This window comes from Schistocerca americana, chromosome 6 (assembly GCF_021461395.2).
Source record: "Schistocerca americana isolate TAMUIC-IGC-003095 chromosome 6, iqSchAmer2.1, whole genome shotgun sequence".
NCBI classification, from domain to species: Eukaryota; Metazoa; Arthropoda; class Insecta; order Orthoptera; family Acrididae; genus Schistocerca; species Schistocerca americana.
Window position 1 is genome coordinate 80,256,146 of NC_060124.1, and position 15,098 is coordinate 80,271,243.

The following is a 15,098-nucleotide window of genomic DNA, read 5'->3' on the forward strand; positions in this document are numbered from 1 at the left end:
AATATTCTTAATGTTCATTTTTTTATGTATCTGTATCCTCACAGCCTGCTTTATTGAAACTTGTCTTTTTTCCTCAGTTAAATTCAATGTGTTCTGTGCTGTGCAAGAAATATCACTGAGTCTTGTCTTTTTATCTATTCATCCCACAAAGCTACTACTTTGTCCACTGCTGTATTCCTTTCCCCTCCTTCAGTATACATTGTCTAATGCATCCTATGAAACTCTCGACAACCTCCCATATAGTGGAGATGCTGAGTCACAGATGGGCACAACAAAAAGATTATCACAAAAAAGCTTTTGGCTTACAAGTCCTTTGTCAAAAAACACACACACACACACACACACACACACACACACACACACACACACACACACACACACACAAAAAAAAAATCACTCACTCTGGGAGTGGCAACTGGGTAAGGAGGTGGTTAGGGTGGGGCGGTGTAGGGATAGTAGTGTAGGGGTGGGGGAGTGAACTGCTGCTAGGGAGCGCACAGGCACGAGGTGGAGGGAGGGTAGGGCAGCTAGGTGCAGTCAGGAGGATAGACAGAGGGCAGGGGAGAGATGGGTTGGGGGGTAGTGGAAAAGGAGAGAAGTAAAAAGATTGGGTGTATTGGTGGAATGAGGGCTGTGTAGTGCTGGAATGGGACCAGGGAAGGGGCTGGATGGGTGAGGACAATAACTAATGAAGGTTGAGGCCAGAAGGGTCACTGGGATGTAGGATATATTGCAGGGAGGGTTCCCACCTGCGCAATCCAGAAAAGCTAGTGTTGGTGGGAAGGATCCCTATGGCACAGGCTGTGAAGTACTCACTGAAATGAAGGATGTCGTGTTGGGCAGCATTCTCAGCAACAGGGTAGTCCACTTGTTTGTTGACCTCAGTTTATCAGTGGCCATTCATGCAGACAGACAGGTTGTTGGTTGTCATGCCCACACAGAATGCAACACAGTGGTTGCAGCTTTGCTTGTAGATCACATGACTGGTTTCACTGTTAGCCCTGCCTTTGTGGGATAAGTGATGCTTGTGGGCGTATTGGAATAGGTGATTGTGGGCTTATGTATGGGACAGATATTGCATCTAGGTCTATTGCATGGAGATGAGCCATGAGGTGTAGATTGGGAGCAGGGGTTGTGTAAGGATGGACGAGTATATTGCGTAGGTTTGGTGGACAGCAGAATATCACTGTGGGAGGAATGAAAAGGATAGTGGGCAGGACATTTCTCATTTCAGTGTATGACGAGAGGTAGTCGAAACCCTGGCAGAGAATGTAATTCAGTTGCTGCAGTCCTGGATGGTACAGAGTTATGAGGGGGAAGTTCCTCTGTGGTCGGACGGTGAGACTTTGGGAGGAGTTGGGAGACTGGAAAGATAAGGCACTGGAGATTTGTCTTTCTACTTGGTTGGGAGGATAATTACGGGCTGTGAAGGCTTTAGTGATACCCCGTATCTGACAGCTGGGAGAGTCGTTCTGCCAGGTAATCCTTGTGGTTTAAAACGACAGTGGTGGAGCCTTTGTCTGTAGGTAGGATTATGAGGTTGGAATCAGTTTTTAGATGGTGGCTGTGGTTGTTACTGTGGATGTAAGGTTAGTTTGCATATTTAGGGATTTGGGGAATGATCGTGAGACAAGGTTTAAGCTTAAGAAATTCTCGAAAGTTAACAGGGTTGATTTGGGGGCAGTGGGGGATGGGTCATGATTGGATGGAGGAGTGAAGTGAACTGAACTGAACTGAGCAGGGCAGGATTCAACATCGGTCTTTGATTGAGTCTGATTGGTAGGGTTGGTGGCAAAAAAGTATTTCCACTGTAGGGACCGGGAGGAGTAGTCTTTCAAAAACCTTGCTTGAGGAGTGGAGCAAAAAGTGAGGCCTTTGGAAAGGACTGGTATTTAGGTGGGGCAAAGGCTTCTGGAGGAAAGGTTCATGACTCTGTTTCAGGTCTATTTAGGTTGTGGATTGTGTGTGGTGGTGGGAGGGATTTTCAGAGGATGAGGTAAATGTAGTAGGTCCGGTTGACAGGGTTTGTCATCTATGAGGGGACGTGGGGAAGTTTGGAGTTTGTTGTAGAGGAGTGGACAGTGGTACTCCAAAGCAGGAGCTGAAAGCTTATTTGTGACAGTCTTTTTGTTGTGGCTATCTGTGACAGCATCTCTGCTATATGGAGAGTAGCAACTTTTCTTTTCATAATAATTTTACATTCCATCCTATATGTTCCATTGTTTGATTATTGCCTGACGACTTTTTTTCGACCCTAACCCAGTGCTGTTTCCCTTTGTTACTATTTTCTAATGCATTACTGTACTCAATGTCCATCCTCCTTTCTCTACTTTTCTGTGTTTCTCTTGTCGCCTTTCAAACCACACTCAAATATCTACTTACGAGCCACACTGTATCAACCATCTTGACTGTGCACACGCTCATTGTTCGCAGCTGTATTACATTTACCCCACCCTCCAAAACTCCCTCCCTCCACCACACACAATCCAGAACCCAAACAGACCCCAAACGCAGCCATAAACCTTTCTTCAAAAGCCTTAGACCTGCAGAAATATCAGTCCTTGCTAAAAGGCCCCACATTTTACCCCAGTCCCAAATTCAATCTCACAGGACTTCTTAAAGACCTTCTCTTCTTCTCCTGGTCCCTACAGTGGAAACACTTTTTTGCCACCAACACTACCAATCAGACTCGACCAAAGACCAATGTTGAATCCGCATGACTGAGTTCACTTTTCCATCTCACCATGACCGACCCCCATTGCCCCTCAAATCACCACTGTTAACTCCCCAGAATTTCTTAACCTTGAACCTTGCCTCACTATCATTCCCAAAATCCCTCAACATGCAAACTAACCTGTTGTTTTGAGCCACAAGGATTACCTGGCAGAAGGACTCTGCCAGCTGTCAGATACAGCCACCTACAAACCTTACCGTAGTGACCCCATTCCAGGAATCCAGCAGGATTCCAGTCACTACTCAAATCCTTAGGCCCATCCCAGAACCTCTCCCCGTAGTCCCTCTCTCTGCTCACCCCTACCACTCCCCGTACTCCTACCTTCTACATGCTTCCTAAGTCCATTAACCTAACCACCCAGGATGTCCCATTGTGGCCAGTTACTGTACCCCCACTGAGAGAATCTCTGCTCTCGTAGACCAACACCTTCAACTTATTACCCAAAGCATACCATCCTGTATAAAAGATATCAACGATTTCCTCCACTGACTCTCCACAGTTCCTGTCCCTTTACCACAAGGTACCCTGCTTGTAGCTATTGATGCCACCTGCCTTTACACTAACATCCCTAATGCCCACGGCCTTAACGATATCGAACACTGCCTTTCCCAACGCCCATCGGAGGACCAAAACAATTGCATCAGTCACCATTAATATAGAGAAATACATGCAACAAGGAGTCAGTACCACCCAGTCGACATTGCATGAGAGAAATTCTTTCAGAGTAAGTGTACAGGAGTAATAATTAAGCTGTGTTCAGTTTGGAACTCGGGGTACACAATTTAGTGAATTTGGCTGAAATTAAACTGAATACAACACATCTTGGGAAGTTGTTGTCGTTGTAAGAGTAGAAAGTTAGTGGAACCCATCATCAGTCTTCACGAGGTACTACTTACTCCGTGAAGAGTTGGAGCTACATCTGCAGTCTGCTTCAGCCTCTTTCCAAATTGGATACTAAATATCTTCATTTCTGCTTCCTTCTATAACCACCACTGGAATACTTCGTGTCTGCTTCCCTCCATTACTGACATCAGAGCGAGTCTTCATGAGCTTCTGCGTGCCACTTGGTTCTGCATACAAAAGTGTGCACACTTTCTTTTACTCAATTGTGTTACAGCAACAATTTATCCACCAATCAGATGAGCAACTGTTTGCAGGGGCATATCCCCTCCATATGGAGTTATGGGGACTGGCCATTGGGATAGAGAGAAGCTGACATTTTGCCATGCCCTCATAGTAAAGTCAAGTGGTAAATTTTCACGTAAGAGTACAAGGTGGAATCCAAAATTTTCAGGACTGGTGCTGTCATCTGGAAAGTAGGAGTAGTAGATCTTTGCACCGCTAGGTTGCGAGAGCTGCATATCTGAGTCAGTGTGCTGAGTGGCATTCAGCTGGGAGGCCGTGTTGTGTGTCCACAGTGATTTCGGTATTATTCTGTGTTTGGTGTGTGGCGATTTTACGATGGATCCGCAAACAGAACAGTGCATGTGCATCAAATTCTGTGTGAATCTTGAGAAAAGTGCTACGGAGACCCTTGCAATGATTCAACAAGTGTGTGGGGGACAGAGCATGAGCCGTACACTTGTGTTTGAGTGGCATGGTCGGTTCAGGGCCGACCATACAGACGTCAAAGATGATGCTCACACTGGAAGGCCCTTTAGCCGCACAATGCCAGGCATTAGTGCCAAACTTTAACAACTGGTTCGTGCGGATTGACGTCGAACCATTCAAGACCTTGCGGATGAAGTGGGTATTGGTTATGGGACATGTCAACAAATGTTGACTGATGAATTGGGCATGCATCGTGTCGCCACAAAATTTGTGCCAAGGATCTCGACTGCCGATCAGAAGGCACAGCATGTTGAAGTGTGCAAGGACCTTTGTCAGACCACATCTGATGAACTAACCTTCTTGTCATGGATTATCACTGGTGATTAGAGCTGGATTTAAAATTATGACCCAGAGACAAAGCAACAACCGTCGCAGTGGAAGAGCCCGGGCTCTCCAAGACCCAAGAAAGCAAGACAGGTGAAGAGCATGATCTTCGTTCTCTTTGATACGAAGGGAATTGTGCACAAAGAATTCGCCCACCCAACCAAACAGTGAATTCCGCGTACTACTGTTATGTTCTGCGACAGCTCCGTGAAAATGTGCAGCAGCGACAGCCCAAACTTTGGCGTCAGGGGAACTGGCTGCTGCATCACGACAACACGCCCTGTCACACGTCCTTGCTCACCAGGATCTTTTTGGCAAAAAACAACATGGCAGTTGTACCCTACCCATCGTACTCACCAGATTTGGCACCTGGTGACTTCGCGCTATTCCCAAAACTGAAACTCAAGTTGAAAGGCCGTCAGTTTGACACACTAGAGAGGATTCAAGAAGCATAAACACCTTCAAAGAACAAGACTTCCAGAAAACGTTTGACCAGTGGCAGAAGCACAGGGACCGCTGTGTACTTGCGGATGGGAACTACTTCGAGGGTGATGGTGACCATTAGTCCAAAGGTAAGTTTTTCAACAGATGGCAGCACCAGTCCTGAAAATTTTGGATAGCACCTCATAGAGTGAGCAAGAGACAATGTGCATTGAAGACAGAAGCTGTTTGAACAACCCGACTCCATAACACCAGCTTAGCTGAGAATTTTGGAACCTTTTAGAAAACCTGCTGTTCTTAGGCTTGCATCAGAACCCACAAAGAAATCTTTTCCTTCCTCTAGTTAACTTGGGTGATATCCAAACCTCTAGTGAGGAGCAATATCTGCTCAGCTCTGCCCGTATTAGTGCTACGAGGTTGTAGTGCATGTGACAAGCCCATTATTGTACAAGCAAGGAAGGCATACCTGAAGTTCTCATGTTGCTGTGATGAATCTATGATCTAGTTATGTACACAGAATATATAATCCAGCTCCTGTTGTCAATGCGATTTCCCCTGCTGTGGTTGCAGCCTGTGTGGTGTCCCTGCCAATACAAAGAGCACCTGAGGAGGTAGAGAGCAGTCTTACTTGACAAATACATTCTTCCTTCATGATGACCCACTACAGCCGTGGTTCGATGTTAAAAGGCTAAAATAAAGTATTAATTCTTGTTCTCTTATCACGTGATCAGATTTGCCCATAATCACCGTATAACATAAGATGCATCTACACTAACTCCAGAGAATTGCTGGAACTTTCTAGAAATACAGAAGAAAACCTCAAAAATAATCTGACAACTTAAACATGCATATCATCATTTCAATAGATTGGGAGTAATTAGTAATGACCAAACAGAATTTGTAGAAGACTTTTTGGGAAGAACTAGCTAACTAAAATACGGAAAGAACGAGCAAACTACAAACCACCCAATTTGTGTTACCTTTGGTCATACAGAATACTTAAGACAGACACACACACACACACACACACACACACACACACACACACACACACACACACACACACGAGTCTTGACATCCTGAAGCATTATATTGAGAAATACACAACTATGAACCTTCTACAGAAAAACTTGAGTTTGACAGATCTATCCTGAACCAATACTGAATTCCACTGACAGACAGGGAGATGTGTAACATAATATCAGATGTCAGAAACATCAGAGGAAAGACAGTGTAATTGTTGATGTGCTAAAGATTGGAGGCCAGCCGTTGACTGACAGAATGCAAGCCTTCATTGTGGTTAATAGGCACAACAAAATTACCCCTACAGAATGGAAAACAGCATTGATTTCCCCCTGTACACAAAAAATTGGAGAAGATGGGCCAAAAAAATCACTGCAGAATTTCTTCTGTGAGGTGCCTACAAGGTACTGCCTCAAAATGTTATCAGATAAAACAGCAGACAGAAAGGTGATAGATGAATACCAGGCAGACCTTAGACAAGGATGATCTTGTGCAAACAGATCATAAATCTTAAGATGATAACTACAGCAGCACACGCAGTTAGATCTGGAATCTAAAGATGATGATACAGTACTGCCAGTCGTTTAGCTCAATGGTCACATTTGCAGATTATAAAAAAGATTGAGCACTACATCACCTCACCATATTGTTTAACATGCTGAATGTGTGTTCAGCAAAACAACTAACTCAATCCAACTGACTTTAACAAACACCACCTCTGTAGTAAAGTCACAGGGCAAAATCTTCAGATATTTTGATATAAAAACGACGTGACACATGATGATGGGGTTATCTCCACTCCATTTCAGTTTGGTGCTAGAGGTGGTCATAAAAATATGGCATAAAGAAATACCTCTAATAAATATGAGAACAAAAAGTAAAAGAATAAATACTAAATGTCTTTTGTTTCTTGATGGCTTAGCAACAATTACCAAGACTACTACTGAAACGCGATCAGGCCCATGAGATCATTGTCAAAACACACCTCCATTAAACATCGCTTAGGCTCAACATTTTAAGTACTTAGTGAAATTATTGGGAACACTGCTAATGGCAAAGTGAGCAGTAAAACTTGTGCAGGGAAGTTATATAAAGCCTACACAATCATCTGGAATATTTATAAGAAGAAATGCTTTCCAACCAAAGCAAAGCTATGCTGTCTTCCAACAGAGGTTCTCTCGGCAGCATTCTGTGTTGTGGGACCATCGTCTTTAACAGTGAAAGTGAATTTAATTTAGAAAATGGAACAATAGATTTTGCAGAGACTGTACAGACCCAAGAGCCAAGATGGTATCTGGATGCACGAAAGTTTAGAACAGTTGTCTTTCCTGACAGAATGATTTAATTTCATTGCACAGAAAGGAAAGTTCAAATTTTATGGACTTACACCACCAATGGACAACTACTGGCTGATGAAGAAAATCTCAAACATTCTAAATGGGCTTGTCAGACTGCAGAAAAATGGCTAGGCAATAGAGGGGCCTTGATTTATGCACTGGCAACTATTAAGCTGACACCCAAGGAACTAACAGGTGGCCATCTGAAACTAAAAATTACTTGGGCACTATTAGAATGACAGACTCGTAATGATAGGATGAAGTTTTGGGAAGATAAGAATAACCAAAAGCCTGAAATTACGCGGTAGGCTCACCAGATGAAATATTGGCAATTCCCTTAAAAATGCCTCACTAGTCCCTTTGGAGAACTGTAGATGAGTAGGTCTGGTACAGATGGTCATGTGACCCTCCACTATTGACATACACCATGGCAGTGATGGGGTGTGCTTGTGAGGCAGTCAGTTATTAGATTAGATTAGATTAGATTAATACTAGTTCCATGGATCATGAATACGACATTTCGTAATGATGTGGAACGAGTCGAATTTTCCAATACATGACATAATTAGGTTAATTTAACAACATACTAAAGTTAATATAACAACTTTATTTTTTGTGTTTTTTTTGTTTTTCTTTATTTTTTATTTTATTTTTATTTTTTTTTTATTTTTTTTTTAATATTTTTGTTTTTTTTTTCTTTTTTTCTTAATTTATATCTAAAAATTCCTCTATGGAGTAGGAGGAGTTGTCATTCAGAAATTCTTTTAATTTCTTCTTAAATACTTGTTGGTTATCTGTCAGACTTTTGATACTATTTGGTAAGTGACCAAAGACTTTAGTGACAGTATAATTCACCCCTTTCTGTGCCAAAGTTAGATTTAATCTTGAATAGTGAAGATCGTCCTTTCTCCTAGTATTGTAGTTATGCACACTGCTATTACTTTTGAATTGGGTTTGGTTGTTAATAACAAATTTCATAAGAGAGTATATATACTGAGAAGCTACTGTGAATATCCCTAGATCCTTAAATAAATGTCTGCAGGATGATCTTGGGTGGACTCCAGCTATTATTCTGATTACACGCTTTTGTGCAATAAATACTTTATTCCTCAGTGATGAATTACCCCAAAATATGATGCCATATGAAAGCAATGAGTGAAAATACGCGTAGTAAGCTAATTTACTAAGATGTTTATCACCAAAATTTGCAATGACCCTTATTGCATAAGTAGCTGAACTCAAACGTTTCAGCAGATCATCAATGTGTTTCTTCCAATTTAATCTCTCATCAATGGACACACCTAAAAATTTGGAATATTCTACCTTAGCTATATGCTTCTGATTAAGGTCTATATTTATTAATGGCGTCATACCATTCACTGTACGGAACTGTATGTACTGTGTCTTATCAAAATTCAGTGAGAGTCCGTTTACAAGGAACCACTTAGTAATTTTCTGAAAGACAGTATTGACAATTTCATCAGTTAATTCTTGTTTCTCAGGTGTGATTACTATACTTGTATCATCAGCAAAGAGAACTAACTTTGCCTCTTCATGAATATAGAATGGCAAGTCATTAATATATAATAAGAACAACAAAGGACCCAAGACTGACCCTTGTGGAAGCCCATTCTTGATAGTTCCCCAGTTTGAGGAATGTGCTGATCTTTGCATGTTACGAGAACTACTTATTTCAACTTTCTGCACTCTTCCAGTTAGGTACGAATTAAACCATTTGTGCACTGTCCCACTCATGCCACAATACTTGAGCTTGTCTAGCAGAATTTCATGATTTACACAATCAAAAGCCTTTGAGAGATCACAAAAAATCCCAATGGGAGGTGTTCGGTTATTCAGATCATTCAAAATTTGACTGGTGAAAGCATATATGGCATTTTCTGTTGAAAAACCTTTCTGGAAACCAAACTGACATTTTGTTAGTACTTCATTTTTACAGATATGTGAAGCTACTCTTGAATACATTACTTTCTCAAAAATTTTGGATAAAGCTGTTAGAAGGGAGATTGGACGGTAATTGTTGACATCAGATCTATCCCTCTTTTTATGCAAAGGTATAACAATAGCATATTTCAGTCTATCAGGGAAAATGCCCTGTTCCAGAGAGCTATTACACAGGTGGCTGAGAATCTTACTTATCTGTTGAGAACAAGCTTTTAGTATTTTGCTGGAAATGCCATCAATTCCATGTGAGTTTTTGCTTTTAAGCAAGTTTATTATTTTCCTAATTTCAGAGGGAGAAGTGGGTGAGATTTCAATTGTATCAAATTGCATAGGTATGGCCTCTTCCATTAACAGCCTAGCATCTTCTAATGAACACCTGGATCCTACTATATCCACAACGTTTAGAAAATGATTATTAAAAATATTTTCAACTTCTGACTTTTTGTTCGTAAAGTTTTCATTCAATTTGATGGTAATACTGTCTTCCTCTGCTCTTGGTTGACCTGTTTCTCTTTTAATAATATTCCAAATTGCTTTAATTTTATTATCAGAGTTGCTGATTTCAGACATGATACACATACTCCTGGATTTTTTAATAACTTTTCTTAATATAACACAGTAGTTTTTATAATTTTTGATAGTTTCTGGGTCACTACTCTTTCTTGCTGTCAGATACATTTCCCTTTTCCGGTTACAAGATATTTTTATACCCTTAGTAAGCCATGGTTTGTTACAAGGTTTCTTACGAGTATATTTAACTATTTTCTTGGGGAAGCAGTTTTCAAATGCATTTACAAAAATGTCATGAAATAAATTATATTTTAAATTGGCATCAGGTTCACGGTACACCTCATCCCAGTCTAACTGCTGTAAGCTTTCCCTGAAATTTGCAATTGTTAAATTGTTGACTGAACGTACTACTTTGGAGGACTGTTTCGTATTGCTGAATGGAGCTATGTCATATATTGTAACTAGCTGTGCACCATGATCAGAAAGACCATTCTCAACAGGCCGAGCATTTATCTGGTTAAACTTATCTTGGTCTATAAAGAAGTTATCTATCAGTGAGCTGCTATCCTTTACCACCCGAGTAGGAAAATCAATAACGGGTGTCAAATTGAAAGAACCGAGTAATACTTCAAGGTCATTTTTCCTATTACCCTCTTTCAGAGAATCTACATTGAAGTCCCCACAAATAATAATTAGCTTCCCCCTGTCTGACAGATAGCACAACAAGGAGTCCAAATTTTTCAGAAATAGATGAAAATTTCCTGATGGGGACCTATATACAGTTACAATTATAAATGTACCTTTATTTAATTTAAGCTCACAGGCACATGCTTCTATATGTTTCTCTACACAAAACTTTTTTGTTTCTATACTTTTTGCACAATGATAACTTTTGACATATATGGCAACTCCTCCTTTCTCCATATTTTCTCTCATTACATGTGCAGAGAGCTTATAACCACTTACATTTACCTTATCCATATCAGTAACGATGTGATGCTCAGACAGGCATAGTATATCTATTTCATTCTCAGCTTCTAAATCTTCCAAACAAACCAGAAGCTCATCTACTTTATTCTTTAAACTTCCAATATTTTGATGAAATATACTTACATTATTTTTAATTATACTTTTATGAGAACCTTTCCTTATTCTAACATTTGCAGTACTCTCCTGTCTGAGTTTCTCATTGTGCTTAGGCCTAGTTCCTATACCAGTGGTCACATGGTGTTCAGAGAGGCAGATTATGTCAATTGGGTTGGGTGACTTTGGTTCATCAATGCAATTACCTAGGACTGAGATACAACTTGGTGGAGATAAAATTTCTGGTGATTGGTGAAAATTTATAATTGATAGCTGTGATTGGTGATCCAATGTGCTAGAATTGTGCTGTTGAATTTCTTTCCTAAACTGAAGATTTGTTTCAATCCTGACCTCTCGTAGAACTTGACATCTTTCTGTCTTACCTATCCTAAAAAAGGTGCTGCTCCAACACCTGTAACCACTGGTATTTTACCATTCATGGCAGTGCCTCCCCCCCTTAAATTTCCTGCTATTACCCCAGCCAGTTTCCCCTTCCCTTTCCTGTTGAGATGTAGGCCGTGCCTGGTATAGTCCCACCTACTGAGATAATCAACAGGAACCACACCAATATGAGCCCCCGCACCCGACACAAGCAGCCGTTCCAACTCCAAATTAACTCTCCCAACAGAAGAGTTCAAATGAGGCCGGTCATGGCGTCTCAGGACAGATACAAATTCAACATTCAACATTGGTGTGTCTCGATGCCGACGCAATCTTTACCAGGTCACACTCTATACTGTACCCAGGATCTCTGTCGATGCTGTTCCCTGGCCCTCCCACAATAACCACGGTGTCTTCCCTGGTAAATCCTTTACAGAGTGAACCTAAATCCTCTGTCACCTGATCCACTTGGTTTGAAAAAATTTGTGACCTGGTATTCTGGTCCTAATTCCTCCTGCAGAAGTTGGCCTACACCTCTGGCATGAGAACTGCCTAACAACAAAACTTTCTTCCTTTTCGATGACTTTCCTACATTCTTTTTCAATTTCCTATTGAAAGTTTGTTGTGTCCTGTCTACACCTACCTCTGCTTGAGGCTCATCAGTTTCTAACTGAAGCAACAGGTCAAACTTATTTTTGACATTCACCACAAAACTGTCAGACTTAGTTCTAGGCCTGTTCCTTCTGCTACCTGTTGCCACTTCCCACCTCTCTTTGCCCTTCTCCCTTCTTAACCTGTCCAGATCTTCGCTAGCCTGATCTAGCTCAGCCTGAAGGGCAGCAATTTTCCCCTCCTGTTCCACTATCTTCCTATCTCTGCTGCAAATCCTACATAACCACTGATGAGCCTGATCCACTTTCCCAACACCCACACCACTGCAGTCCCCCCAGTGGAAAAAACTACTGCATCCATCACACCAAACCCCGGAACTAACAATTCTACGGCAAGTCAGGCACTTCTCACTCATGGCAAAAATAATACTTTAGCTAGAATAAATCAATCAAATTACCGAAAATCAAAAAAGACGTTACAAGAATTAAGCCTATTCACAAATGTATATAAGCAAGTTTCTGATTTAAAATTCCGCTGGTTTTCTGAGATCTGTATTAAAACAACGAAGGTACACGCTATTTATTATATATTTATTATATATTATGAGACCAATACCATAAGACTGGTCGATATGGAGATTTGACAGAATGGCAGAAAGGAGATACTGATTTTAGGTGTGTCCCTGACCACACTGTGACCGAAGTTGTCCGATTTGTTGGTGTATTGAACTGTCCAGTGTGTCTATAAGGAATGGTGTAAATCTCGCTGCTGTGTAACGTGCTGCAAAGAACAGTGGTCGTAAAGTGATTTGAACCAATATAGACTGGAGACGATTGTCATGCAATGTTGATGACAAATGGCTTCAAACTTTTAGGGAATTGCTAATGTCAGAGAATGCAGTTATGTTTGTCAGTTTCGGAGTAAATACGAAAGAACTGCATGCAAAGTCACTTGGAGTGGGGTACCTCGAAAAAGGCCATTGCACACAGTGGCACGTACAGCTTCACATCTTCAGTGGACCAAACAACTCAAAACTGACAGTACCCCTGCATGTAGCGTAGTCTGACAAGTCAGTTTTTGCCTGTTTTCAAATGATGTAAGGCGTCAGGTTCATAAATGGCCCAATAAGGCATTAAATGTGCAGTGTGTGGAGTTTGTAGTTGAGGCTGGAGGTGATTCTGTGATGTGTTGGACATGTCGAGTACATGACTAGGGGACCACTATTCAGGTTAAAACACACACACACACACACACACACACACACACACACACACACACACACACAGAACTTAGGCACACCTTGGCTATCCTGCTAAATTGTACTGTAAATCAGGACTGTGACTACAGCAGGTGAAATGTACCACTCAGCAACTCCACAGTCTGGTAGCTCTGTGGAATCTAATCACCATCATCAAGGCTAAAGATTTTGACTGGGGGTGACTAGTGTTTTCGCTGGTGTTTTTTTTATATATAACTTTTTTTTAAATGGAGTGGACTGTGAGAACAGAAATGATTCATAAAATGTTATGTTTGGAGCATAGCTCTGTCTGATTGTGAAATGTGTGTAATGAGGAACACCGTGAAGGGTCAAAGAGATTGATTAAGGAATGGATGTGTTTGGGAACAAACTAATGAGAAAAAAATGCCAAGTAAACAACAGAATAAATAGGAGGCATAGAGTGTTTGTGTACATATAAGAATGTGAGCTCTGACTGTAAACTGTAGTAGAGGATATGGTGGAAGAGCAGAATCACAGAGGTAGACATAAGTATGGGTGTTTACAAAAGATTGCTGGTGGCATGGGGTGCTGCAGCGTAGTTATGTGGAAATGAAGTTGACTGCTGATAAGTGACAGGAACAGAAACCTGTATCAAACCAGCCTTAGGATTCTGACGGAGACAATAAAAAAGATGCTGGGACAATCCGGGTGCCATTTGGTGGATCTGTTGGGAATTAATTTCAGTACTGGTGACGTTAAGGCTGCAACGAATGTGTACCCAGACTCACTAAGCACACTTGGCATACCCAGTATGGCTGAATTTGACTTGGTCTGTAGAGGTGTGTGTGTGTGTGTGTGTGTGTGTGTGTGTGTGTGTGCGTGCGTGCGTGCGTGCGTGGAGAACATATTAGCATTCTTTCTGATCCATCCTCTGCAGGTGTTCTGTTTACTTGTAAATTGTACACAAAAAATCTGAAGGTTTTTTTTTTTCCATTGTCCTCGTATCTCTTTTTAGCTCTTAAAAATGTCATTACTGCAATGTAACTCACTCCCACACAGCAGTGTCGGTAGTATGACCATCTTGTGTTTCTTTACGTGTTAGTTGTTACTGCACTTGTTGCTGTTTCCAAATATAATTGTCGTCCACTTTCTCTTGTGTATTATCATCGTAGTGGTAAGATAAATAAGGCAGTTAAACTGTTTTATCTGGACTTAAGTTCCATATTGAAAACAGTATTTCTTCTAATTTGATTTTGCTTTAAAAAGTAATTGTTTGGTATTATGTCTTGATATTTTCATGTTTTACTTCAAACATTCATTCTTAAGTTCAAGTTGTAATATTTATAGGTCATCCTTGTTTCTAAAAACGGTGGTGGATCAGTAGCATAAAAAAATCTATGTACAATGGTGAATATTGATTCACATGAACCTTTGTGTTAAGTATAAAATCCTATCCACATTTAGCATAATCAGTTTCCATAAGGCCAAAATCATTCCTTTGAAAAGGGCACAAATAGTTTCCTTCCCCAATTCAAGCATGTGCACTGCCTTGTACGACCTTCTCATTACTGTGATGTTATACCTTAATTTTCCTTCATTTATTACACTGAAATGCTGACAACAACTTGTAACTATCAAACACCCCTCAGAGGCTGACAATAGAGGCTGTTCTAACAATTGTTGCAATCTGCAATAATAAATGTGGATTTTTCAATTTTTGTGATTGTTATTACATCTAATATTTGGAAGTGTTTATTGGTAAATGAAACTAACAGTCCATATGTACATTTGTGTTTCCATTAGTTTTTAATTAATGTATTTTTCCAATTCCAATAAAGACAAGAAGGAAAAGCAATTTACT

At 40.7% G+C, this 15,098-nt stretch overlaps 1 protein-coding gene across 1 annotated transcript in view; it reads left to right on the top strand.

The window, feature by feature from the left end:
* The window catches only part of LOC124619328 (protein numb), a 238,225-nt gene that overhangs the window by 106,371 nt on the left and 116,756 nt on the right, over nt 1-15,098 (top strand). The gene's annotated exons all lie outside the window — the stretch shown is intronic.